The sequence below is a fragment of the Triturus cristatus genome, chromosome 5_1, assembly GCF_964204655.1.
Source record: "Triturus cristatus chromosome 5_1, aTriCri1.1, whole genome shotgun sequence".
NCBI lineage: Eukaryota > Metazoa > Chordata > Amphibia > Caudata > Salamandridae > Triturus > Triturus cristatus.
Genome location: NC_140587.1, coordinates 530,775,380 through 530,802,097, shown reverse-complemented (window position 1 = coordinate 530,802,097; position 26,718 = coordinate 530,775,380).

The following is a 26,718-nucleotide window of genomic DNA, read 5'->3' as shown; positions in this document are numbered from 1 at the left end:
TAGTTGGTAGTCGGTCTCAGTGTTACAGTTCCTTTTTGCTCTGAGCAGTTCACCATAAGGGATACTCCACTTAAGGGTGTCAGGGTGGCTGCTCAGAGCATGTAGTATACTGTTGCCAGCAGTGGTCTTCCTGTGTAAGGTGGTAAATATGGCTTTGTCTTTGATAGTGAGTTTGACATCAAGGTATTCAGCTGAACTCTCACTGATGGTACTGGTGAGGATGATGTTGTAGATGTTGGTGTTGAGAAGTGTGATAAACTCCCGGGCTTCCGCCTCGGTGCCCTTCCAGATGAGAAACAGATCGTCTATGTATCTAAGCCACATCACTACCTGTTCTAGATAATGTTTGCAGGTGGGGTTGGCGTAAATCTCCTCCTCCCACTGGCCCATAAACAGATTCGCGAAAGATGACGCAAAGCACGAACCCATCGCGGTACCCGTGGTTTGCCTGTACAGGGTACCGTCAAAAAGGAAAATGTTGTTGGATAGGCAGAATTCTATCATGCCTAAGATCATCTTGTTGTGCTCCCTGTAATGTAAGGGCCTGGTGTTCAAGAAGTGTTCACAGGCCTCGAGGCCTTGTCTGTGGTCAATGATGGTATAGAGCGATTGCACATCTAGGGTAATTAGCAAACATTTATCAACAAGTTGTAAGTTGTTGATTTTACCAAGAAAGTCTTTCGTGTCTTTGACATAGCTGGGCAGACTGGTGACGAAGTCCCTTAAAAAATGATCGACATATTTCGATATGTGCTCAGTAACACAACCCCTAGATGACACAATGGGTCGCCCTGGTGGTCTGGAGTGGCTTTTGTGTACCTTGGGTAGCAGATATAGAACAGGTAGAATAGGGTGGTTGTTCTTCAAGAAACAATATTCATCCCACTCTAAAATGCCTTTGTCTCGCCAGTTAATGAGCATCTCCCAGATGGTTGTGATGCTCTTGCTATATGTGCCGGTGTCAATGGGTGTGTAGTATCTAGTGTCTGATAATTGTCTAAGTGCCTCAGCTATGTAATCCTCCCTGTCCATAACCACCACATTACCACCCTTGTCAGCAGGGCGTATGATGATACTTGTATCATCTCCCAGTGATTTGAGTAGTGTTCTCTGTTGGACTGAAAAATTGGGTGTGTGGTGACAGTTCTTCTTGTGTCTGTATGTGCTCAAGGACTTACTGACAACATCTTGAAAGGTGTCGATGTTGTCGTGCGGCAGCATCGGCAGGAAGGTGGACTTGGGCTTAAAACCTGAGTGCCCAGAGGAGTCTTTGATGATATTCATATCCTCCAGAATTTGTGTGGTAGTAAGTCCGCCCCCAGTAGGTATGTGGTCAAGCAGGTGTTGTTGGTTAGTGTTGGTGTCGACATTGCTGTCAGTTCCCTGATCCAAATCCAACATGGTGATCAGAGTATCAATATCTCCAACAACCATGTTGTCACTGCATATGGGTGTCTCCCTAATGCATTTACTCATGTGTTCTAATCTCTTGAGTTTATGCCATTTTTTCAGTTTTAACTTCCTAGAGAATTTAAATAGATCAATTCTAGTGCCTGCATAATCAAATTGTTTGGAAGGGCAGAATGAGAGTCCCAAACACAAAGTGAGTTTCTCAGTTTCAGATAAAGGTCTTTTGGAGAGATTTATGATAGTTTTATTCACCATGTCTGGATCCATTAGTACATCTTCCTTGGGCGTGATCTTCTGCTTCCCATTGCGCCCCTTGCCCTGCCTCTTCCTCCATCAGGCAGGGCAAGGGGCGCAATGGGAAGCAGAAGATCACGCCCAAGGAAGATGTACTAATGGATCCAGACATGGTGAATAAAACTATCATAAATCTCTCCAAAAGACCTTTATCTGAAACTGAGAAACTCACTTTGTGTTTGGGACTCTCATTCTGCCCTTCCAAACAATTTGATTATGCAGGCACTAGAATTGATCTATTTAAATTCTCTAGGAAGTTAAAACTGAAAAAATGGCATAAACTCAAGAGATTAGAACACACGAGTAAATGCATTAGGGAGACACCCATATGCAGTGACAACATGGTTGTTGGAGATATTGATACTCTGATCACCATGTTGGATTTGGATCAGGGAACTGACAGCAATGTCGACACCAACACTAACCAACAACACCTGCTTGACCACATACCTACTGGGGGCGGACTTACTACCACACAAATTCTGGAGGATATGAATATCATCACAGACTCCTCTGGGCACTCAGGTTTTAAGCCCAAGTCCACCTTCCTGCCGATGCTGCCGCACGACAACATCGACACCTTTCAAGATGTTGTCAGTAAGTCCTTGAGCACATACAGACACAAGAAGAACTGTAACCACACACCCAATTTATCAGTCCAACAGAGAACACTACTCAAATCACTGGGAGATGATACAAGTATCATCATACGCCCTGCTGACAAGGGTGGTAATGTGGTGGTTATGGACAGGGAGGATTACATAGCTGAGGCACTTAGACAATTATCAGACACTAGATACTACACACCCATTGACACCGGCACATATAGCAAGAGCATCACAACCATCTGGGAGATGCTCATTAACTGGCGAGACAAAGGCATTTTAGAGTGGGATGAATATTGTTTCTTGAAGAACGACCACCCTATTCTACCTGTTCTATATCTGCTACCCAAGGTACACAAAAGCCACTCCAGACCACCAGGGCGACCCATTGTGTCATCTAGGGGTTGTGTTACTGAGCACATATCGAAATATGTCGATCATTTTTTAAGGGACTTCGTCACCAGTCTGCCCAGCTATGTCAAAGACACGAAAGACTTTCTTGGTAAAATCAACAACTTACAACTTGTTGATAAATGTTTGCTAATTACCCTAGATGTGCAATCGCTCTATACCATCATTGACCACAGACAAGGCCTCGAGGCCTGTGAACACTTCTTGAACACCAGGCCCTTACATTACAGGGAGCACAACAAGATGATCTTAGGCATGATAGAATTCTGCCTATCCAACAACATTTTCCTTTTTGACGGTACCCTGTACAGGCAAACCACGGGTACCGCGATGGGTTCGTGCTTTGCGCCATCTTTCGCGAATCTGTTTATGGGCCAGTGGGAGGAGGAGATTTACGCCAACCCCACCTGCAAACATTATCTAGAACAGGTAGTGATGTGGCTTAGATACATAGACGATCTGTTTCTCATCTGGAAGGGCACCGAGGCGGAAGCCCGGGAGTTTATCACACTTCTCAACACCAACATCTACAACATCATCCTCACCAGTACCATCAGTGAGAGTTCAGCTGAATACCTTGATGTCAAACTCACTATCAAAGACAAAGCCATATTTACCACCTTACACAGGAAGACCACTGCTGGCAACAGTATACTACATGCTCTGAGCAGCCACCCTGACACCCTTAAGTGGAGTATCCCTTATGGTGAACTGCTCAGAGCAAAAAGGAACTGTAACACTGAGACCGACTACCAACTAGAAAGCACGCGCATGTTGGAACGTTTTAGAGCCAGAGGGTACCCCAATTGGGTACTGAACAGAGCTAAGGGTAGAGCCGACAAGGTCAATAGAGATACCATTCTCTCTAACACAACCCCCACCTTGCCCTTAGAGGACAAGGAGACCAGGATCATCCTTACATACAGTGCTGACTCCCACAAGATACAGGGTATCCTCAACAAAAACTGGGACATCCTCAAGGCTGACACGATCATTGGGGAATTCATCTCCAACAGACCCAGTATCACATACAGAAAGGGGAGGAATTTCAGGGATCAACTCCTACACAATGATGTCACCAGGTACCCCCAAAGGCAGGAACATGGTCTACAGGGCTTCTATCCTTGTGGGCACTGCAAGGCCTGCAGAAATAGCTATCTATGTAAAAAGGTTAGCTGCAATGGGGTCTATAGGGAAATTACACAATTTCTCACGTGCAGTTCCACTTTCGTGATTTACGTGATCGAGTGTCCATGCCGATTATGGTACATTGGCAGCACAACCCTCATGGCGAAAAAACGGATACTAGAACACTACCGTGCCATCTCCCATGGAGATGAGAAATACGCTGTGGCTCGCCACTTCACTGAGAGGCATTTTTCCAACCCAGGTCTCCTGAAATTCTTCATTTTAGAACAAATCCCGAATAACCCAAGAGGTGGTGACAGGGTCTTGAAACTGAGACAGAGAGAATCCAGATACATCGTGGATTTTCAGACTAAGCACCCTGGAGGTTTAAATCAGGATGAAGAGCTGGCAGTACATCTGAAATGAACTTGTGTCTTGCACCATTGACCTGTTTAGACTACAGCTCCCAGTTTTCAGTTACCACACACCTTTACTACAGCAGTGTGTTTGTCAGAGCTGATTTTTAGTCTGTCTCTCACCTTGATGCATTAAGCGGTAGTTTACAGTTGCAGATTACTGCTTTGATATGTATGTTGACTTTTTATCCCATTTCTTTCTATTTACAGTCTGCCATCTCCGTTCCCTTCCTCTATACAATGCACATTTTGAATAGAAATGAAGATATGTTTTAGTGACAACTTAGATATCTGCTATGTTCTGATACTAAGATTTGTTTTTTGTTTCTTTCCTTTTCACAGGAGGGAAGGAAGGAGCCCATTCACCTACTTGCACTATCACGGGCCTCCTACCCTTTCCCCCGTCACTTCACTCTGATGGGATGAAGCTCACTCCGGCTGTGGTATGGTCACTCGTGATTTTAATTGTCTGAGATCATTTTACAACGGACTTGTTTACATACGTCCACTTGCACTTGCCAGCACCTCGCATGTCCTTACTTCCCATATCGATCTGTGCCACGTTAGTTTGGAGTATTGTTATCTCTGCTCACTTGAGCGTATTCACTGACGCATCACACTTGTATAGCACTCCCGAGACTGTCATACACTCCCCTTGGCACTTCGTCACAGTGGATGCACACTGCATGGCACAACTCTGTTCCGTGCCAGCTCAACTTTGGGACATTCGGGAAGAATATTTTCCCCTAGGCCACGCATATACCGGCCGCCTGTGGGCTATGTTTGAAGGCACTATTCAGTGACACTTCTCTGGGGACGAGCCCGTATACTCATTAGGTTCTGACACAGTGCTACACGTCCCTTACAATGTGAGTCATGTTGGTATTTACCTTTACTTCTTTTCTACATTGTTTAATAATGTATGTACCCAACTGTTACAGCAGTATATTACTGTATTGTGGTGCCACTACAACATGTCTGCCGTTTGTGACCACCTGACCAATGTATTCGACAAGATTGTCCTTTGTTACTGTTTACCCCGGAAAAGCTTTATCCGTCAGTCACCCATGATTGTTTCCTTACGTGAACAAGACTCTGCAACGAGTTGAAACGCGTTGTGAGGAATAAACACCTCTTTTTTGCACTACCCCGGATTTTTCCTTCTTTGGTTACTGAGAGCGCATTATTGGATTGTTGTGGGAACATTACGAGTCGGCGTGCTCCGCCGACATTTGCGCCACCTCTCACGGGTTCAGCGGTCCAGAAGGAGCGTTTGTGGATTTATATATATATATATATATATATATAACCTACTGGCGGTCACCAGTAGGTAGCTATAGTTAGGACCTATTTTCCATAGGAAATCCGCAACATTCTATTTGGAATAACTTTGGCGCCAATTGACGAATCTTGGCGAAATTTTCAAAACTTTTGGCCAGCTCCAGTCCGCTCCAATCCTGAAAGTTTCACGGTGATTCGGCAAGCAGGGGCTGAGAAAAAAGGGGGGTCCCAAACCACATTTTCCCCATGCAATTTCCCATAGGACATTTAGCCGCAGCTACAGCCCGAACTGCTGAACAGAATTACACCAAATTTGGCAAAGAGGTAGTCCTTAGTTCAGACTCGTGCCTTTTGCTTAAATGGTGTAAATCCCTTCAGAAGTTCCAGAGAAAATGACAGTTAAAAGAACATATATATCTATGGCCTCAGAGGGTCCCCCTACCCTAAGCGCACCCTGCCGTGCACAAGATGTATTTCAATTGGCTGCCAACACTCTGAATCAGGAAGTGTTGGCAGCCGTCTTGTGCCTCGGTAGAACTGAGGCACAAGAAACCCTCCAAAAAGTCGCAAAACGCGAAAAGGCGGCAGGGTAAAAACACCCTGACCCCCTAGGCCTGCTCAGGGGGTCCCACAAGGACCCCCAGGGCCCAAAACATTATTTATTTACTTTTAAACGAGAGGATGCACGCTGGATGCACGCATCCTGCCAATAAAAAAAGAAAAATTAAGCGCAGGCTCCCGCGCTGGTTTGTTATCTAGACCCCGGGGGGCCAAATCCCGGGGACAATGAATTTAATGTAAAGGAGGGCCCAGAGGGGCCCCCCAGCCCCAGGGACTGCCACTCCCGGGGCTTTTAAAAATGATGTACGGGGGGCTCTCAGGCCCCCGCAGCCCCAGGGACCACCACCCCCTGGGCTTATTCAAATTGGGTGGGGGGCTCTCAGGCCCTCCCAGCCCCATGGACTGCCACCCCCAGGGCTATTTAAAATTAGGTGTGGGGGGGCTCTGAGGCCCCCCCAGGCCTGGGGACTGCCACCCCCTGGGGCTTTTGACAAATGTTGGAGGGGGGCCCCTTGGCCCCCCTCCTGGAGCCTTGTACAGGCCCTGGGGACCGCCACCCCAGGGCTGGCTCCTGCAGTGTCCCAGGGTGCCCACCCTGGGACACTGCTGTTTGTAATGGCAGGGCGGGAGCCTCGCGGCTCCCACCCTGCCATTGCAAACTGCTTTGCTTCCTTGACGCGAGAGCAGGGAAACCTGCTCTCGCTTCAATGAAGCAAAGCAGATTGCTTTTCCATATGGGGAGCAGCATGTTAGCTGCTCCCCATGTGGAAAAGCAATGCCGGCTCCCGCAGGAGGCGGGGAGCTGGCTGGAACCATGGGGTGATTGGGGACCCCCCCACAGTCCCCAACGAGAGCCAGGCCCCGGGGGATGGGGTCCCCGGTGCCATAAGTGGCCCCCCTCCCCATTAAGCAAAAAGAAAAACAAATCAATGGCCGGCCCCGGGGGATGGGGTCCCCGGGGCCTTAAATGGCCAGGGGAGGGGGGCTATGCAGCCCTCCTCCATAAAAAGATTTTAAAAGTTGGGCATGCCCCGGGGGATGGGGTCCCCGGGGCCCAGAATTGGCCACAGGAGGGGGGCCATGCGGCCCCCTTCCCATAAACATTTTTTTAAATTTTTAATTTGGGGTGAGGCCCTGGGGGATTGGGTCTCCAGGGCCACAAAAAAGTAAAATGAAGGGGGGCCACATACCCCCATTTAAAAAAAAAAAGACGTGATCGTCCCTAGGCCCCGTCCCCTCACAAGCACTCTCTGCAAACGCGCTCTGTGGCACGTTTTAAATTGGGGAATTAATTCCCCTTCAATACTGGGGGTCCCTGGGGGTCAAATAGTCCACCAGGTACCTCCAGTAAGTGCTACAGGGCTGCGTTGCAGAGAGGTGCTCCAGGCCACACCCCTTTTACACCTCTCTGCAACGCAGCCTTGTGGCGCTTACTGGAGGTACCTGGTGGGCTAGTTGGACCCCAGGGACCCTCAGGATTCAAAGGGACTTAATCCGCCAACTTAAAATGCACCACGGGGCGCGTTTGCACAATGGTGAAGGTAGGGGGCGGGGCCTGAGGTGATATGTGTGCAAACACGCCCTGTGGCGTGTTTTAAGTTGGGTAATTAATTACTTTTCAATCCTGAGGTCCCCTGGGGGACAACTAGCCCACCAGGTACCTTCAGTAAGCGCCACAGTGCAGCGTTGCAGAGTGTTGTAAAAAGGGGCGTGGCCTCTGAACACCTCTCTGCAACGCAGCTCCCTGGCACATATTGGAGGTACATGGTGGACTAGTTGGCCCCCAGGAGACCTCAGGATTGAAGAAGAATTAATTCCCCAATTTAAAACGCGCCACAGGGCGTGTTTGCACACATGTCAGCTCAGGCCCCGCCCCCTTCCTTCACCATTGTGCAAAAATTCCTCTAAAATCAGCCGAACTACGAATTCCGATTTATTCACCTGTTATCAGGAGAGAACCCAGTGCTGCATTTTTTAGCCAACCACTGACCCTGAAAAGTAATTCTAAGCATACTTACCAGTAACTTGTATTTCCTTCCATAGGAATCCATTGTGTGGTTTTCAGCAGAAAAGTTTCTAAGTGTCAATTTTTGAAAAGTACAAATTTTCCTCTAAAATCAGCCGAACGACGAATTCAGATTTACTCACCTGTTATCAGGAGAGAACCCAGTGCTGCATCTTTTAGCCCAGCAATGACCCTGAAAAGCATTTCTAAGCGTACTTACCAGTAACTTTTATTTCCTTCCATAGGAATCCATAGTGTGGTTTTCAGCAGAAAAGTTTTGAAGTGTCCATTTTTGAATCGTACAAATATTCCTCTAAAATCAGTCGAACTACGAATTCTGATTTACTCACCTGTTATCAGGAGAGAACCCAGTGCTGCATCTTTTAGACCAGCACTGACCCTGAAAAGTAATTCTAAGCGTACTTATCAGCAACTTGTATTTCCTTCCATAGGAATCCATTGTGTGGTTTTCAGCAGAAAAGTTTCTAAATGTCTATTTTCACAAACTAAAAATATTCCTAAAAAATTGTCTGTATGACTTAAACACATTCTTTCAACTGTTTACCGGAGATTCACCAGTGCTGGATCCAGGATCCACCACCGAGTAAGAAAAATTGAATTTTCTGCCATAGGATAGCATTGGTGATTCTATGTGAAAACATTGCTAAGTGTCAACTTTTAAAATACAATAATATTCCTTAAAAATCACTACTGTAGCCAAAACGCTTTTACTCAACTGTTTACAGGAGGTGTCCAAGGACTGAATCTAGGATCCAGTCCTGTGGTTAGAAAAGTAATCCATAAAGTAACTAATTGCATTTGACTAGAAATTCACATTGAGCTCAATGTTGCATTGTGCTTGAAATTGTGTTGCCCATTGCAGCAACTATAACTACTGTACTTAAAAGTCTATTGCCTATTTGCAAATTACTTAAACTAAAGTAATTCATTCTGAGAAAGTATATTTTGTATTATAATGTATAATGTAATTATAATGTAATTAAAAAATAAAATATCTCAAAATAAATAGTTTAAAAAATGTAGTAAATCAGTATAAAAAAAAATCAGTATATCAATTAGTACATTAAAAATTGTCATCTACAAAACCTTTGAAATTCACTGAAAAAAAAATAGGTTTTAGGCCTGATATAGTTAGGAATTAGCATTTAAAAAAGCTTTGAAATTCACTGAAAAAAACATCGGTTTCAGGCCTGATATAGTTTGGAATTAGCATTTAAAAAACCTTTGAAATTCACTGAAAAAACCATAGGTTTCAGGCCTGATATAGTTAGGAATTAGCATTTAAAAAACCTTAGAAATTCACTGAAAAAAACATAGGTTTTAGGGGTGTTATAGTTAGCTGGACATTTCACTCGAACAAAACCATTGAAATTCCTCCGATATAGTTAGTTGTACTAAATACATCTTGCGCGCCCGCAATCCACTGCTGATGATGTCACATATTACATCATTCATGACATGTTCAGTGATATCACTGATGACATCTCAAATGACATCACTGATGACATCACTAACCTTTTAAAAAATGGTGTAAATCGGTTCAGTAGTTTTTGAGAAATTAAGAAATAAATATAGTGATATCTAGCACCCTCCCGATCACGAGCTTCATGCTAATTGGCTGTCAACACTCCAAACCAGGAAGTGTTGGCAGCCATCTTGTGCCTCGGTAGAGCCGAGGCACAAGAAAAGAGAAAAACAAACGCGCAAAACACGAAAAGGGGGCAGGGTAGAAACACCCTGACCCCCTAGGTCTGCTCAGGGGGTCACACAAGGACCCCCAGGGCCCCCCAAAAAATAATTATTTTTTTTAAATCGCGTGATGCGCGGTGGATCGGCGGACCCGGCCACGAAAAAAAAAAATTACCCGCGGTCTCCCGCGCTTCGCTATAATTTAGCCCCCGGGTGGGCCAGGTCCCGGGGGCAATCTTTATATTGTAATGGGGGGCCCAAAGGGGCCCTCCAGCCCCTGGGGCTTTTCAAAAATATTTGTGGGGGCTCATGGCCCCTCCGCAGCCCCAGGGACCGTCACACCCCGGGGCTTCTGAATGAAATGGGAGGGGGGTCAAAGGCCCCCCAACCCCAGGGGACCACCACCCCCGGGGCTTTTCTAAAATATTTGCGGGGGGCATATTGCCCCCCCACATGCCCCGGGGACCGCCACCTCCCCAGGGCACTAAGTATGCAAATTGGGGGGGTCCGTTACAGACCCCCCAGCCCCAGGGACCACCACCTCCCCTTGTAAATGGTGGGAGGCGGGCCTTGCAGCCCCCTTCCTGGAGTCCTCAATGGCCCTGGGGACCGCCACCCCCAGGGCCAGCTCCTGCCGTGTCCCAGGGTACCCACCCCGGGACACTGTAGTTTGCTATGGAGGGGCGGGAGCCTCGCGGCTCCCACCCTGCCATAGCAAACTCTGCTTTGGTTTTCCACACGGGGAGCTGCATCTTAGCATCTCCCCATGTGGAAAAGCACTGCCGGCTCCCGCAGGAGGCGGGGAGCCGGCTGGGACTGTGGGGGGATTGGGGACCCCCCCCACGGTCCCCATCGGATAGGGCCAGCCCCGGAGGATGGGGTCCACATGGATGATGTCATCAGTGATGTCATCAGTGATGTCACTAACCATGTCATGAGTGATGTAATATGTGACGTCATCAGCAGTGCATTGCGGGGGCGCGAGTTATAGTTAGCTGAACTAACTATAATGCTGGAATTTCACAGGTTTTGTACAAGTGCAATGTCCAACTAACTATAACTTTCCCTAAAACCTATGGTTTTTTCAGTGAATTTCTAAGGTTTTTTAAATGCTAATTCCTAACTATGGCACCCCTGAAACCTATGTTTTTTTCAGTGAATATATATATATATATAACATTCTTAAACTTTTTAGAAACACTCAGTCACTGGATGATGTCATCAGTGATGACATTTGAGATGTCATCAGTGATATCACTGACCATGTCATGAGTGATGTAACATGTGATGTCGTCAGCAGTGCATTGCGGGGTTGCGAGTTATAGTTAGCTCAGCTAACTATAACGGCTGAATTTCTCTGGTTTTGTATGAGTGAAATGTCAGCCTGACTATAACGTCCCTGAAACCTGTGTTTTTTTCAGTGAAAAGATAGATAGATAGATAGACAGATAGATAGACAGATAGATAGATAGATAGATAGATAGATAGATAGATAGATAGATAGATAGATAGATAGATAGATAGATAGATAGATAGATAGATAGATAGATAGATAGATAGATAGATAGATAGATAGATAGATAGATAGATAGATAGATAGATAGATAGATAGATAGATAGATAGATAGATAGATAGATAGATAGATAGATAGATAGATAGATATCTACATATATATATATATATATGTGAACAAGGCTCTTGGGGAGCCGAAACGTTATGGCGACAATTCTGCGAACAAGCGAATAAATTTGCACTAAGGAATCTGGTCCGTGTTTGTGATCTCTTGGTTTGAGGCTACAACGATTCAGCCACGCCTGGGGAGCATTACTTGTTGGATATATATATATATATATATATATATGTATATATATATATATATATATATATATATATATATATATATATATATATATATATATATATATATATATATATATATATATATATATATATATATATATATATATATATATTAGTTAGGACCAAAGTTTCCACAGGAAAAGCATTTTTTCCTTTGTCTATAACACTTTACTCATTCCAAATAAGAGGGGTCCGGCTCTCTGGAAAAGTGGCAAGTTCCAATTTTATTTGAGGCAACAACGGAACATCAGGAACACATTTCGGATGGCAGCCCAACCTGAAAAGCACCGTTTCTATGTGACTTAAAAACTTTGCTAATAGTAAACATAAACAAAACCCTCCATTACTGACTTAAATTGCCTCACATGTACCAATACCATTATTCACTCAAGCGTATATAATGTTGTAAATATTACGAAAGCAGGCTGTGAAGATTTAATTTTTCTGAAGCACTATATGTATGCATTCTGTAATTTCCACAGCATCTGTGTATTTTCAGATATGGCCTGGTAAAATGCATTGTCTTTTTAATAATGGTGGAAAGTTTGGTGGCTCGCTACTTCCTGCAAAGCTGTAACTAAGCCTTATAGTTAGTGTCTTTCTTATTGCTAGAATGCACAAATATCTGTTTCATCTCAACCAGTGGCAGTTATTTCTCTACTGTTCATAGGCGGTTCCTCTGTTGTAAAGAATATATATTTTCTGCTTTCAACAGTACCTTTTTTGATGTATAGCAATGCTGTCTCACAACATAAAAAACAGCTCCGCTGGGCAAGTTCAAATCTGGTGTTACTTCGCCTGCCATAGCTCATGCCACCATTCCTCATCGTTAGGAGTCACAATGCTATGGTGCCCTGCTCCAAACACACATGTCCATATAAGTGGGTGTGGGCTCACCACACAGGAATACCCTACTTCGTGAGATTATCAACTCACTGTGCATGGTTCTCCCACCTGCTCCAGTACCTCATTCCATCTTGAAAACACGTTTTTTGGGGGCACGTTGACCATAAATCCAAAACACAAGTTTGCTGTTTTGCCGGCCTGCAACCAAACCACTAGTGGTGCCGTCAATGAATCTACAGCTTGCATCGAAACAGAAACACTCTCCTCACTCCAAATAAGAGGGGTCCGGCACTCTGGAAAAGTGGTAAGTTCCAATTTTATTTGAGGCAACAACGGAACATCAGGAACACGTTTTGGCTGGCAGCCCAGCCTTTGTCAACCTGAAAAGCACAATTTTTATGCAACTTAAATACTTTACTAATAGTATACAGAAAAAAAATCCTCTATTACTGTGTTAAAGTGCCCTCACATGTACCAATGCTATTATTCACTCAAGCATATATAAGGTTGTAAATATTATGAAAACAGGCTGTTGAAATTTCACATCATGTAAAAATAGAAAACACATTATATCTCATTTACAACTGTCAACATATATACTTTTCTACATATCAAATTAAAATTATGTTTGCTATGTGTATTATCCCACATAGCACTCAGCCTATATCAAGTATCTCCAATCAGTCGTTTGGGAGCTACCAGTAGCTTCCAGACACCTTCTGAGTCACGCACAGCCTTGAGTTCATTTTCAAATGAGCACACGGTCATATTTTCATTTCAAGCCAAGTGGTATTGTGGTCATCAGGTTGCAGATAGCAGGGCTTGACAATGAGCAGTGCTCAGTCAGTTTTGTGGGCCTGGCTGGGACTGAGGCACAGAGGTGAACAACAGAAGCCCTGAGGTATTGGACTCTTAGAAAACATTCCTTCTCAAGTCTAAATTGGAGTTGTGAACAAAATGATGCTTCTGACTACTTGTAAATGGATGAAAAATTAAATGGGGAGTTATCAATTACAAAAACATCTTGAATTTCACGTGCTCTCAGTCACTCATACAAATATATCCCCTTCATACCCACACATGTTCCGACACCCCAAAAGTGCATGCTCTCACTGACACACATGGATGCCCTTTCACAGTGTTCTTATTCATGGTATTTCGTTCACATCATTGTATCTGGCTCTATGGACATTAGTCTTCAAGTCAATGTAGCTGGCTGTAGGGGTGTCTGGTTACAATGCACAAGTTATTTAGCCTTCAGTATTTCCCAATGATATTCACTGATGAGAACTAGCTGTCATTACAAAAAATGGTGGAGCCCCCTGGCCTAAATGATGACACTGGCCTAAATTATTGAATTTAGGGAATGACAAGGGATAAGGATACTCAACAGGTTACAACAAAAGTATTATTTGTTGTCATATTTTGTCAAAATTAAAGACGTATATATGTATTGTGTAGTAACTCTTGACTAACTCTTGCGATTGATGTAGTAAAATTGTGGTACATCAATACAGACAAACAACAACTCACAAAACAATTATTTTTTCTTTCATTTCTTGTATCCATAAAGGTCAACACTCATCAAAAAAGGAGCTATGGAAGGCCATCGCCAAGAATTTGCTGTCCCTGGAAGTCTACAAGCAGTGCAGCATTCACTGTTGTAAGAGGTGGGAGGTCCTACAATGCTGGACCAAGAAGTCATCAGAAGGACAGCTCGGCATGTCCTTCGAATGCGGGAAGTGCGTGCGCCGCACCCTGACCCTACTAATGGCCCGCATGCTTGCGGGGCAGTTGAGAGCCCAACAGCAGCATCAAGGGGGTAAGTTCTAGTGTGAGTTCAACTTGTTAAATAAGTACTTTTTTTCACCATTAAGGTTGACACATGTTCACCTCAAAAGAAGAGTTCTTGAAGGTGTACATTCTGCACAAGGTATATGATGATGTCTTTTGTAGATTACATTTTAGGAAAGAGGTACCACCTGATTTGTGTTAACTACCAAAGGATTGGTTTGAGCAGACACTTGCCTGCCTAAACAACAAAAATACATCTGATAGTTTGATGTTATAAGGGACAGTTATACCAAACAGGCCACTTTTCTGGTCTGATGCTCCTTCACTATTGCAAAGGATGTTACGTTAGCCCTATAACAGGTTACAAAGCAAAAACAATTATTTTCATACAGTGGCTGTTCCAAACGGCACACTGATAAGTTGGTTTTATGCACAAACAAGAGTAAGCATGTGAGCCAAAATGACTAGTGATATCAGATAGATTAAAAGGCTAAATGTTTTATTCAAAACATATTCCAAATGTGTTTAAAATCAAAAATACTATTCTATTTCGTTCATGTTAAAAGTGACAGATTTTCATGATGTCTTAATCCTTCACAAATGTGCATGCAAGCATGTCTGTTTTTAAATAATTGTGATAAGCATACAATTATTGGTACAAAACAGACAGGAATGTGTACACATTGGTGACGGAGTACCACATACCCCAAAAATGTTTACAGTGTCCTTTGTTATGTCCAGATGATAGATCAATGACAGAGACAAATGGGATACTAAAAGTGACTTTTGCAGTTGGAATGTTCCATCACATACATGTTGGAGTATCTCATTTGGAAAACTCAATACCATGCCCAAATCATGACTCATTTGGAAAATATAATGTATCAAGGTGTAATCTGTAGCATATTGTAAATTGCATTATTTCTTTGATGAAAAATTTTATATGAATCAGTGTATGTAATATTTACTGTGATGTTGTACCAATTTTGTGCCTAAAATGAAAGCCAACTCAAGGAGATGATGGACGGAGCGCTTAAACTTTTCAGACGCTCACCACCAGTCACAGATCTGGGTTGAATCCATCATCATTCTTTAGCTCACTTCGCCACCCCCGTTCAGACCCAGCTATATGCTTATCAGTCTTGACCCTGTGCCTCATGGAAACAGTCCAGACCGAACTGCGAAGCCTGGTCTTCCCAGGACCGGAAAAAAGCATCTTAGGACTGGTTTCGGAGTAACACCGCTCATCAGCCTGGATAGCTTAAATCAAATGTATGATGTTACAATGCAAACAATTACAACGCATGCCTTTACAACGTGGTTTTTACATCTCAACTACCATTACCATTACCATTACAACGCATGATTTTACAACACATGCCATTACAACGCATTTTAAAAAAAATACCATTACAACGCATACCATTACAATGCATACCATTACAACACATAATACTTTTGGGGTAACAGTGGGGTAACTGTTGGTTAGTGTAGGGGTAAAAATTACTATTCCCATTCCAGTGAGTGCAACAGTAGGGTAAGTGTTGGATAGTGTAGGGGCAAAAATTACTAGTCCCACTCCAGTGAGTGTAACAGTAGAGTAAGTGTTGGATAGTTTAGGGGTAAAAATACTATCCCCATGTACCCCAAAACCGATACCCACCCTAAAACAAAAAAATCCCCATTACTTACCTTCTAATGCGTTGTAATGGCATGCTTTGTAATGGTATGCGTTGTAATGGCATGCATTGTAGAGACATGCATTGTAATGGCAGGCGTTGTAATGGCATGAGATGTAAAGGCAGTTGCGTTGTAACAGCTGTGTTGTAAAGGTAGCGTGTTGTAATGACTGCATTGTAATGGTTGTTTTCCGCTTGAATCCAGTGGCAAAGTGAGCAAGGGCATACCCTGCCAACTTAGGGCAAACAAAGCAAACACAAGGAGATGACGGACGGAGTGCTGAAACTTTTCAGATGCTCACCCCATTCACAGATCTGGGTGGAATCCATCATCATTCTTTAGCTCACTTCGCCACCCAAGTTCAGACCCAGCTATATGCAAATCAGTCTTGACCCTGTGCCTCATGGGACAGTCCAGACCGAACTGCAAAGCCAGGTCTTCCCTGGACTGGAAACAAGCATCCTAGGACTGGTTTCAAGGTAACCCCCCTCATCAGCCAGGCCAGCTTGAATCCAGTAGCAAAGTGAGCAAGGGACCCATGGCTGGGCATACCCTGCCAACTTAGGGCAAACAAAGCAAACACAAGGAGATGATGGACGCAATGCTGAAACTTTTCAGATGCTCACCCCCAGTCACAGATATGGGTTGAATCCATAATCATTTAAATGAAAGCCAGAACTTACCTTCTTTGCAGACACCGCTGGACCACCAGGGACGGGACGCACACGCTGTTGGTTCCCCTCGCCGCCACTCGTGAACGTTGGCCGCAGTGGGGGGGAACTACAGCTCCCGGCATACCTAGCACCGGCCAGGACTTCCTTCCGGCTTGTTCCGCGCCCGGAGGCGCTATAACTTCAGAGGCTCCCTCGGTGGAGTGGGGGACTTACCTTCTTTGCAGACACCGCTGGACACCGCTGGACCACCAGGGACGGGACGCACACGCTGTTTGTTCCCCTCGCCGCCACTCGTGAACGTTGGCCGCAGTGGGGGGGAACTACAGCTCCCGGCATACCTAGCACCGGCCAGGACTTCCTTCCGGCTTGTTCCGCGCCCGGAGGCGCTAGAACTTCAGAGGCTCCCTCGGTGGAGTGGGGGACTTACCTTCTTTGCAGACACCGCTGGACACCGCTGGACCACCAGTGACGGGACGCACACGCTGTTGGTTCCCCTCGCCGCCACTCGTGAACGTTGGCCGCAGTGGGGGGGAACTACAGCTCCCGGCATACCTAGCACCGGCCAGGACTTCCTTCCGGCTTGTTCCGCGCCCGGAGGCGCTATAACTTCAGAGGCTCCCTCGGTGGAGTGGGGGACTTACCGTCTTTGCAGACACCGCTGGACACCGCTGGACCACCAGGGACGGGACGCACACGCTGTTGGTTCCCCTCGCCGCCACTCGTGAACGTTGGCCGCAGTGGGGGGGAACTACAGCTCCCGGCATACCTAGCACCGGCCAGGACTTCCTTCCGGCTTGTTCCGCGCCCGGAGGCGCTATAACTTCAGAGGCTCCCTCGGTGGAGTGGGGGACTTACCTTCTTTGCAGACACCGCTGGACACCGCTGGACCACCAGGGACGGGACGCACACGCTGTTGGTTCCCCTCGCCGCCACTCGTGAACGTTGGCCGCAGTGGGGGGGAACTACAGCTCCCGGCATACCTAGCACCGGCCAGGACTTCCTTCCGGCTTGTTCCGCGCCCGGAGGCGCTATAACTTCAGAGGCTCCCTCCGCGTCGCGGGACGCGCGCGGGCGACGCCGGGCTGAGCCCGGGCAGAGCCCGGGCAGAGGGCGGGCCGTCTGTGGCCGTCAGGGGCAGACAGAGGCAGGGCTGGGCCACCCCTCTAAGGCAAGTGAACACTTACGCTTGGATATACCCCGTAGCATATTACCTGTTGCACTTTAGTTACGTATGCATGTAAGTTTGTGACTTGCATTAACTAGAAGGCTGGCTTACAAGTTCGTTAGAAGGCCTCTCCCCCCAATATTGGACAAAATCTGAACTCTGACTAATTGGTTGCCGGCTTGCTCCGTGTTCTTACTATCTCTTGCTGCCAGAAGCTCCTGTTCCATTTTTACTCAGTAACAGCAAATAGAATTAGATAGAGCTTTCAGTTACCATTTTGACCCAAGATATATAATTTATATAAGAGGATAGCCGTCATTCCCTATCTTGTGTATACTCCAACTTATAATTTATATTTTATTGTGTTGCAAATGTGGTGCTCGAAGAATTCTAATTAATATATCCCTAAGATCAGGGCAATTAGGGTGATCACAGACAGCTATTAATCGGGCTTTTGAACCAAACTGTACCCCATGAGAGAGAATAGTGTGGGTGTACATCCTTTAGGCTACTTTTATCAGCATTTAGCTAGGGATAAACAGATTAATACTTTAAGTATATCCCAAAACAATATCCAAGGCCCACCTTTTCAGACCAATACAAACAATAGGTATTTGGCACTAAGCACCTTGGATCTAAATGACTGACTAACCCCAGCCTATGTGTCAGATGTGGAGACTAAGTTAGCAACTAAAGGTGGAGACAGGACTCTGACCATAGTGGAACCTAATGTTGAAACCGTTCAAATAAGGTTGGAGACCCCAGTAATTGCACATGATATTCAGACACCCTATCCTAGGACAACTACGGACACCTATATAAATCCAAGGATAACTATTGCTAGCTTGGGTGAGAATAGACAATGTGGTACCAAGCATACTAAGATTGGGGGGCTAACTACCGCAAACCCACCTCCGCATGAAAATACTGTCCCACACATTATTGAGGATGGTGCAGCTGAATTCCCATCTGTTAAACTAATAACATGGAATATAGCAGGGGTATCTAGGAACTTGCAGGATGAGGTTTGGTGTTCTTACACTGAGAATTTTGATATCATTCTCCTGCAGGAGACCTGGGCCATAGATATACCTCATAGACTGGGTTATAGAACTTTCAGTCGTGGAGCAGTGTCGTCAGCGAGAGGTAGAGCATCTGGGGGCCTGGTGATCTGGGTAAGGGTTACTATGGAGGTAGATATTACATCACTGTCGATTGATTCCCCTGATATAATGGGACTAAAAATGGTAACTACGGGGAAAGAAATTATATACTTACTAAATGTATATAATAGACCGCATCCCCATAGTAAAGATTCACAGGTGATAGTCCTCCTTGATTCTTTTTTAAATACTTTAAGTCCAAGCAAGCAGGTAATTGTTGGAGGAGATTTTAACTGTCAATACGAGCCAATATTGGGCTTGGATACTTTATTTGAAGAACAGGACATAGCTAATAATGTCCTTCCCTTAGAATCCAATAACATGGTAAAAAATTCAAGAGCAGCTATGCAGATTTTACAAACTTCAGTAAATCATGATTTAAGGGCGTGTAATGGCCGCTTTCAGTCTGATAGACCAGCGGCTCCAACTTTTGGTAGGGGAAATTACAGGTCTCACATAGATTTTCTAATGGTCTCCATCAATCTATGGTATCTAATAATAGATTTTAAAATAGACCATAGAATAGAGAGTGACCACTTCCCCCTCCAACTATGGTTACATTCAGAACCTTTCGCACCTAAAACAAATATGATAACAATGCTAAATAGTCCTGTAGGAGAACATCAGGTCTCAAATAATAGGCGTGCTATCAAGTGGCCCTATATTCTGGCCAAGGATGAAACGATGACAAACATATACAACTCCTTTGCCGATATGTTGGAGGGAAGCCAAATGCCTGTTCTAGGTACTCAGGATGTCCTTGATTTACATTACAAACTAGTAGACGCATTGATTCCCCACTTAAGTAAAATCTATAAAAAGGATTTGAGCCAGAAATGTAACCATTCAACGACAACAAACCAATGGTACCATAAAGATTGTCGTAATGCTAAAACTGACCTGATTCAGGCTGTAAAATTAAAGGACTTCCAGGGAATTAAAGATAGTAGATTAACATATAAAAAGACCTTGGCCAAAGCAAAAAAAGCCTGGGACTATGTTCTCTGGGATGACCTCTTAAATGCAGCCCACCAGAAAGATCAGGCCACATTCTGGAATCTAATCTCCAAGGGAAATAAAAAAGGCAGATCATCCAGGGACATATACCTCGATGAAAAAACCTGGTGCAATCACTTCTCTAAATTATATTGTAACACCAATGAGGAGATGGCCACGGAGGACCAAGAGATTAATAGATTACTTGATAATAATACTCGTCTAGATTTTAGTTTAGAAGAAACTGTTGAGGCAATACAGGCTATTAAAACGGGCAAATCACCAGGCCCCGACAAAATTCCCGGTGACTTGCTAAAGCATGATGTAGGAATTTGGGGACCCTACATTAACTTCTTATGTAACTCTATAGTGGCCGGGACACCAATTCCCGAATCATGGAAAGGGGCTGAAATCGTTACAATTTTTAAGAAAGGGGATCGTTATGATCCAGCAAATTACCGCCCGATAAGTTTAATTGATCTTTTACAAAAAACTTTCGCCAGACATATTTTAAATAGACTTTTAACATGGATAAAAGAGGAACAGATTTTAACCAAATACCAAGCAGGATTTAGGTTAAAAACTAGCACAGTGGATCAAGTGTTTAGATTCATGTGTATTTGCTGGAAATATATTAATATAAGAAATGGAAGCCTGTACGTAGCATTCATCGATCTAAGGGCTGCATTTGACCTTGTACCCCGTAAATTACTATGGTCCACCCTTAATGATATGGCACTCCCCAGTGAGCTACTCAAGGAAATAATTAGACTCCACACAGGAAATTATGCTAGAGTTAGATGGGGCAAGGGAGGAGAAATTTCGAAAGATATCCCTGTGGACCGGGGCGTCCGTCAAGGGTGTGTGCTGGCGCCCACACTCTTTTCTTTATATGTCAATAATATACCTAATTATCTAAAAGACTGTAAACATGACTCCCCGAAATTATCAGATGAGGCGGTCACCGCATTACTTTTTGCTGATGACACAATCCTCATCTCCCAAACCCCGCAAGGCTTACAAAACCTAGTAAACACTTTTAATAATTACTGTGTGGAAAAGGGGCTAGAAATTAACTCATCCAAAACAAAATATATGTCCATAAACCCCCAGAAATCCTTTAGAAAGAATCTGGCCCTAAAAAACCAGAAATTGGAATCCGTCGAGAGTTTTAATTACCTGGGCATTATGCTGGATAGTAAACCCCATTGGAAAGGGCAATTGGAAAAAAGTAATTTAATTTTAAAACAAAATCTAATGCCTATTCTAAAGGTGCACGGCAGTAGCCAATCTAAATCAATTACGCCGGCACTAGAATTATTTAAAGCTAAGGCCCAATCGGCAGCACTCTACGGCGCTGAGGTCTGGGGTTACTCCTGCAACAACACTTTTAGGAAGGAAGAGAATATCTTCATACGCAGGCTACTTAAAATACCAGTAAGAACACCGATAATTCCAGTTTTTCTGGATATCAATCTTAAAAGAACTGATCATCAAGCCACATTAAAGCCACTACTCTATTGGATTAGATTATGGACAACCCCTGAGTTGAGCGACTATAAGAATGGACTGTTAGAAATAATTAGGATTGATGAATATAAATGTATTCCCTGGCTAAAACATATTTCCCAGTGGTTTAAAAAGCTTGGGTTTTCCCATTTTTGGGAAAATCCCCAGAATATGTTACCAACCTCAAAAAAACTTCTGAAATCTGCTTTTTGGGCATACGTAAAGAATGAAGTATCCACTAGCTCCACACTAGGTATATTGACACAGAAATTCTTGTCCGTTAAGGATACTCCCGTATTCGAACAATTCATGGACGAGATAAGACCACCACTAGCTAAAACACTGTATCTACAATTTAGGTATGGGGTCTTACAGATTGCTGCAAATACTAGTAGTTGGAGGGGCAATGAAGATGATAGTGGATTGTGTACCCTTTGTTCACAAAAAGCAAAAGAAAATGATGCCCATGTACTGTTTTTCTGCCCTGTTTACAAAAAACTAAGAGTTCGATGGATTAAACCCCTGTGTATAAATATGGGGTTTAGGCTTTTCAAAGAGGCAAAACGTACACTCAAAGCAAATACTTCACAAATAATAGTTTTCAGCTTAAGTAGATTCCTATTTAATGTATATCTCATAAGGAATCAGAAAGGATGTAAGCTATAATATTTAAAGGCTGGTTAGATAACCTTCTTGCTTGGTCAGACACCATGAATTTTATTCTTTTCCCCTTTCAAAATGTATTATAATAATCTTTTAAACATTATCTGGCTTTTAACTAACTTATATGTTTTTAGCATAGCTGTGATAGAATTTAATGTGATTGATCTCCATCTTTATTGCCTGGAATTTGGACTGTGTATTATATATGTTTTTTAATATCTATGTATGTTGCTTTTATGACAAAATAAGTCGAAATAAAGCTGAAATTGAATTGAATTGAATTGAAAGCCAGAATATTTTGTAAAACAATTTCACAATGGTAAAACAGACTTCAAATAACTAGAGATATTTAGGAGTCAAATATGAAAATGGTTTTGCTCTGTCCTGAAGTGGATTAGAAATGCATCAAGGCTTTTGTATTTACTTATGCTGTTGAAGTCATTTGTCGATCAACCCCAAAAAATATTTCTTCATTTCTTCAACATCTTATGTATCGATATAGTGCATGATACATTGATAAGCCACTTTAGTACAGAATCCATAAATTTGTTTACATTTGAGATATACTTTAGTTACTTGAAGTAAGTAATACCTTTATGAAATGCCCAAACAAAGGACACAGGCTTTCAGATTATACACATATTGGCAAAACATTGGAGTATTTCACACACGTTGATTCATAATTTACTTTTTGGGAATGAAAATGTTGCAGAATAATTAAACACACTGTACAAAGGTATTGTTGTATTATATCCTTTTTGGTGACATAAATCCACTATTCTAAACAACAAAGCCCAACCATTCAGAGGTGTTAAACAGTTCCTGTAGAGAAATAAAAATGGATAAGAGACTAGACCATACATAATATAGGAGCTATCAGGGGGATTACAAAACTGTGACCAAAGGTATTTCTGAAAATGTTGCCTCATGCATGAGCTTATGCTTTTTTTAAATTTATTTATTACATTTTTTTAGGTCATAGTACAAAATCGATAAACAGGTACAATTCATACAGGATAAAACATCAGAAAAGAGTGATCAAACAGAGAAAATAAAATCAATTAATTTCCATCATTAATTAATTTTTGGCACATCGTAGTACCTAGAATTGGCGAATTAGGGGTAATATTTAAAAGACCCTGTGTTTTACCTAGAATCAATTTGTAGCCATAAAACACACCAAACGTACGTGCTTCCTGAAAAATCTGGGTAATAGCTGTTGCTGGGTTAGTGGAAATAATTGCCACACAATCAAGCGTATGCATTCAATTTGAGTTGTCAACCCTCAAAAACCCATGGCTGGCTACCTATATTCCGTGGAAGGGACTGCAAATATGGTTCTATAAACAGACTGAAAAGAAGGGGTGAAAGTGGGCACCCCTGCCTTGTCCCACTATAAAAACAGAAAAACTTGGAATAGCTCCCATCTTCTCCGCATCAAGTTATATCATGCCCATTTTCATGTTGGATTCTCCCGTAATATCAAATGCGGCAATTGCTGTATTAATATGCTCTGTGGTGTCCCTACCAAAGAGGGGACCCCTTAAAACCAAAGGAATAGGGTGCAATCTAGCAGTAAGATACACTTCTATGGTTGGTAATGTTTCTTTGTAGTATGACCAAACAAATCAATTCCTAACCCTGAAATACAATTTTAAAGACAATTAGAAAACCTATACAATGTAACTAGAGAGCACACATAAAAGACAATACACTTTGTCATTAAAATGACACACATCTGTACTAGAACAATGTCACAAACTAGAACCCGATAACGAAGTATTAATTTGTAATCAGTGGTTCCAGCCTTATGACGGATTGTGTCATGGAGCGTCAACGAGTTTCGATGGATAGATATTATTGCACCATCTTTTTTAAGACCGTATCTTTAACTCTCTTGATCAAGTGATTTTTTTTAAAGAAAACTAAAAATAGAAATACCTGTGTGTTAGCATACATATGTGTCTACCTCCCTACAGCTTAGCTATAGTTAGGTCCAATCACAAGGCATCAGTTAATATACAGAAACATATATCTCATGGTGCTATGAACACATTTAGAAATTGTCAGTTAACCTATCTTCAAGCGATAAATTACAAGAGGGCACCAGAAGAACTTATATTGATGACTTTATAAAAAGAAACTTCAATTTTTAATGTTTTACAATTGCTTTGGGCTTCACATTATCTTTCCCCAATATAACCATACACTCTCACTCGAAATACCAAACATACACCCCCAAAGGAGGCATTGTCATTCACTCCAAGAGAAGACCTTTTGTGTCCCGGTCTAACTAATCTATGAGCATAGATATTCTATTGCTTGTCTCACCTTATAATTGCTTATTAAATAATTCAATAATTGAAGGTTGTCTGTAAAGCAAATAGCTGGAGGAGAGAGTAACTGCGTCCTCCTTGGCTGTATCTCGTATTTTAAGTCTCGGTGTGTATCTACGAATGAAGAATCATTTCAATTAAATAGGAACATGCGCAGAGTTTTAAAGATCTACAGCACTATATTATGTATTGCCTGCAGTTTATGTTGTACGCAGTCCTAGTGACAGCGGAATATGTCTCTCCCCTGTGACTTGATTCTGGTAAGAAAGGGAATATTCTCTGACCTCAGGTGGTTAAAATCATTAATATTTTGATCACACCCTCCAATTATTCTGTTGTGATCTGCAGAGATGAAGTACATATAAGTACAAGAGGATACTTGGTCCTAGGTTATCGCTTTTTATATTGCTATGTTTTTTCTTTTACTGCGTAACCTACCTGTAGGACTGAGCCTGCTACACTCGATACAACTTCCTGGTCCTGCCAATATCGATCCAGCCACCCTTTTTAAATTGGGTCTGAAAGGAGCGGAAAAAATATTTAATGGAATTTCCCTCGTTAGAAGTCCATCCTAACCATAGGAAGAACTGCCACAGGTTTTTTAGGGTTGCCACAATGTTTCTCAAATATGATTAGAAATTGGGGGACTCTATATTATAATGCATAAGACACACCACGCCCAGTCTTCGTGGTGAATTATCATAAATTCAGTTGTTTATGTTCTCTGGGCTGAAAAACCTATAGGGAAATCTCTCAAATATTTATCAGGGATAATCTTAGCCTGGGGGTCCTCAGACTGTTTTTATAGCGCAATATAACAATTCCTTTCTTGTTTAGCAGCTACGTGGGAATGATATCCCGAGTGTCCTAAAGCAGCGGCCGCGTCAATACCTGTTGACTTGTTGAGGCATCCCGCACTGTTTTCAGTTTGTTAGAAGTTCAACAAACCAGTTCTTACCTCTCTATTTATATATACTCAGCACCGACTTCACCTGATCATACTTTGCCCGTCTTGGTGTTGAAAACACCTGTGATTCTAATTCCGGGATGGATGGCTCTTCCGGTGTAAGTGAAATAGAAAAGAGATAGCCATAACATCTTTTCTTGCTTTTTACATGGAAACCGCCACCATCTTGGAATGTGTTATCTTTACTATTTTCGCTATATATTGTTTACAAATCCTGACATTAACAACTTGCCCAGCTTGTCAGTCCTCGGTATTATTTAGTGTGTTGTCGCTATTCTATTGGCTATTAATAAAAAAAACACATAGAACTGCGCACGGCAAATAAAATGTTCACACTATGTTTAATTGAATATGCTACACTGGCAGTTACTCCCTGCTGCTCCTCCAAGAGATAATGGAATATTAGTTTACCACTCTTTTTAAAAAAAATTCAAGACCTATGTGGGGGAAATAAATTAGCTCTATGGTGGAAGGTTCACTACTTGTCTTCCCCTATTATAATCCTTCATCAAAGATATCTTAGACTTTATAGTGTCAAGTTTGCACATATACCATTGATCTCTCTTTTTTATGTTCTTATCTGTATCACCACCTCGCCTGTTTACTGTCAATTTTCCCAAAATGAACCACTTAAAGTCATCACTCTGATGATTAAATCTAGAGTAATGTTCGCTAAGTGGCGCATTTCCTTTTTTAGTTTGTAAAGCTGATTTGTGTTCTAAAAGTCTCAATCTCAGTTCGCGACTGGTCTACCCCACGTATCCCAGACCGCAAGGGCAGATCAAAAGATACACCAAGTTTTTGCTACGGCAGTTATTAAGTGATTTAGGAGTGAGTGTTATCCCATTGAAAACAAAGGTTTTGGCAGTTATGCAATGTTCACAAATTGAACAGGTTCCACATTTGTGGTTGCCTACCGCTTTTTGATTGTTTATGGTAGTCTGTACACTAGCTTCACTATCTTTATAAGTGTGGACTAAAAAATTTCGCATATTTTTTTTTCGTCTGAAAGCAAATAATGGTTTATTGAGGTGATTTTCTCTATTGTCGTTAGGAATCTTCCAATTCCTATTTATAATGTTTTTAATCTGATTACTAACATTGGAGAATTGACTCACAAATACTACCTTTTCTACGTCTTTCTCTTTCTTTCTGTCTCTATTCTTGACGAGCAAATAATCTCAATCGTAAAATCTAGCTCGCTTGAATTAGTTTTTTGATTAATTTTCTAGGGTAGCCTCTA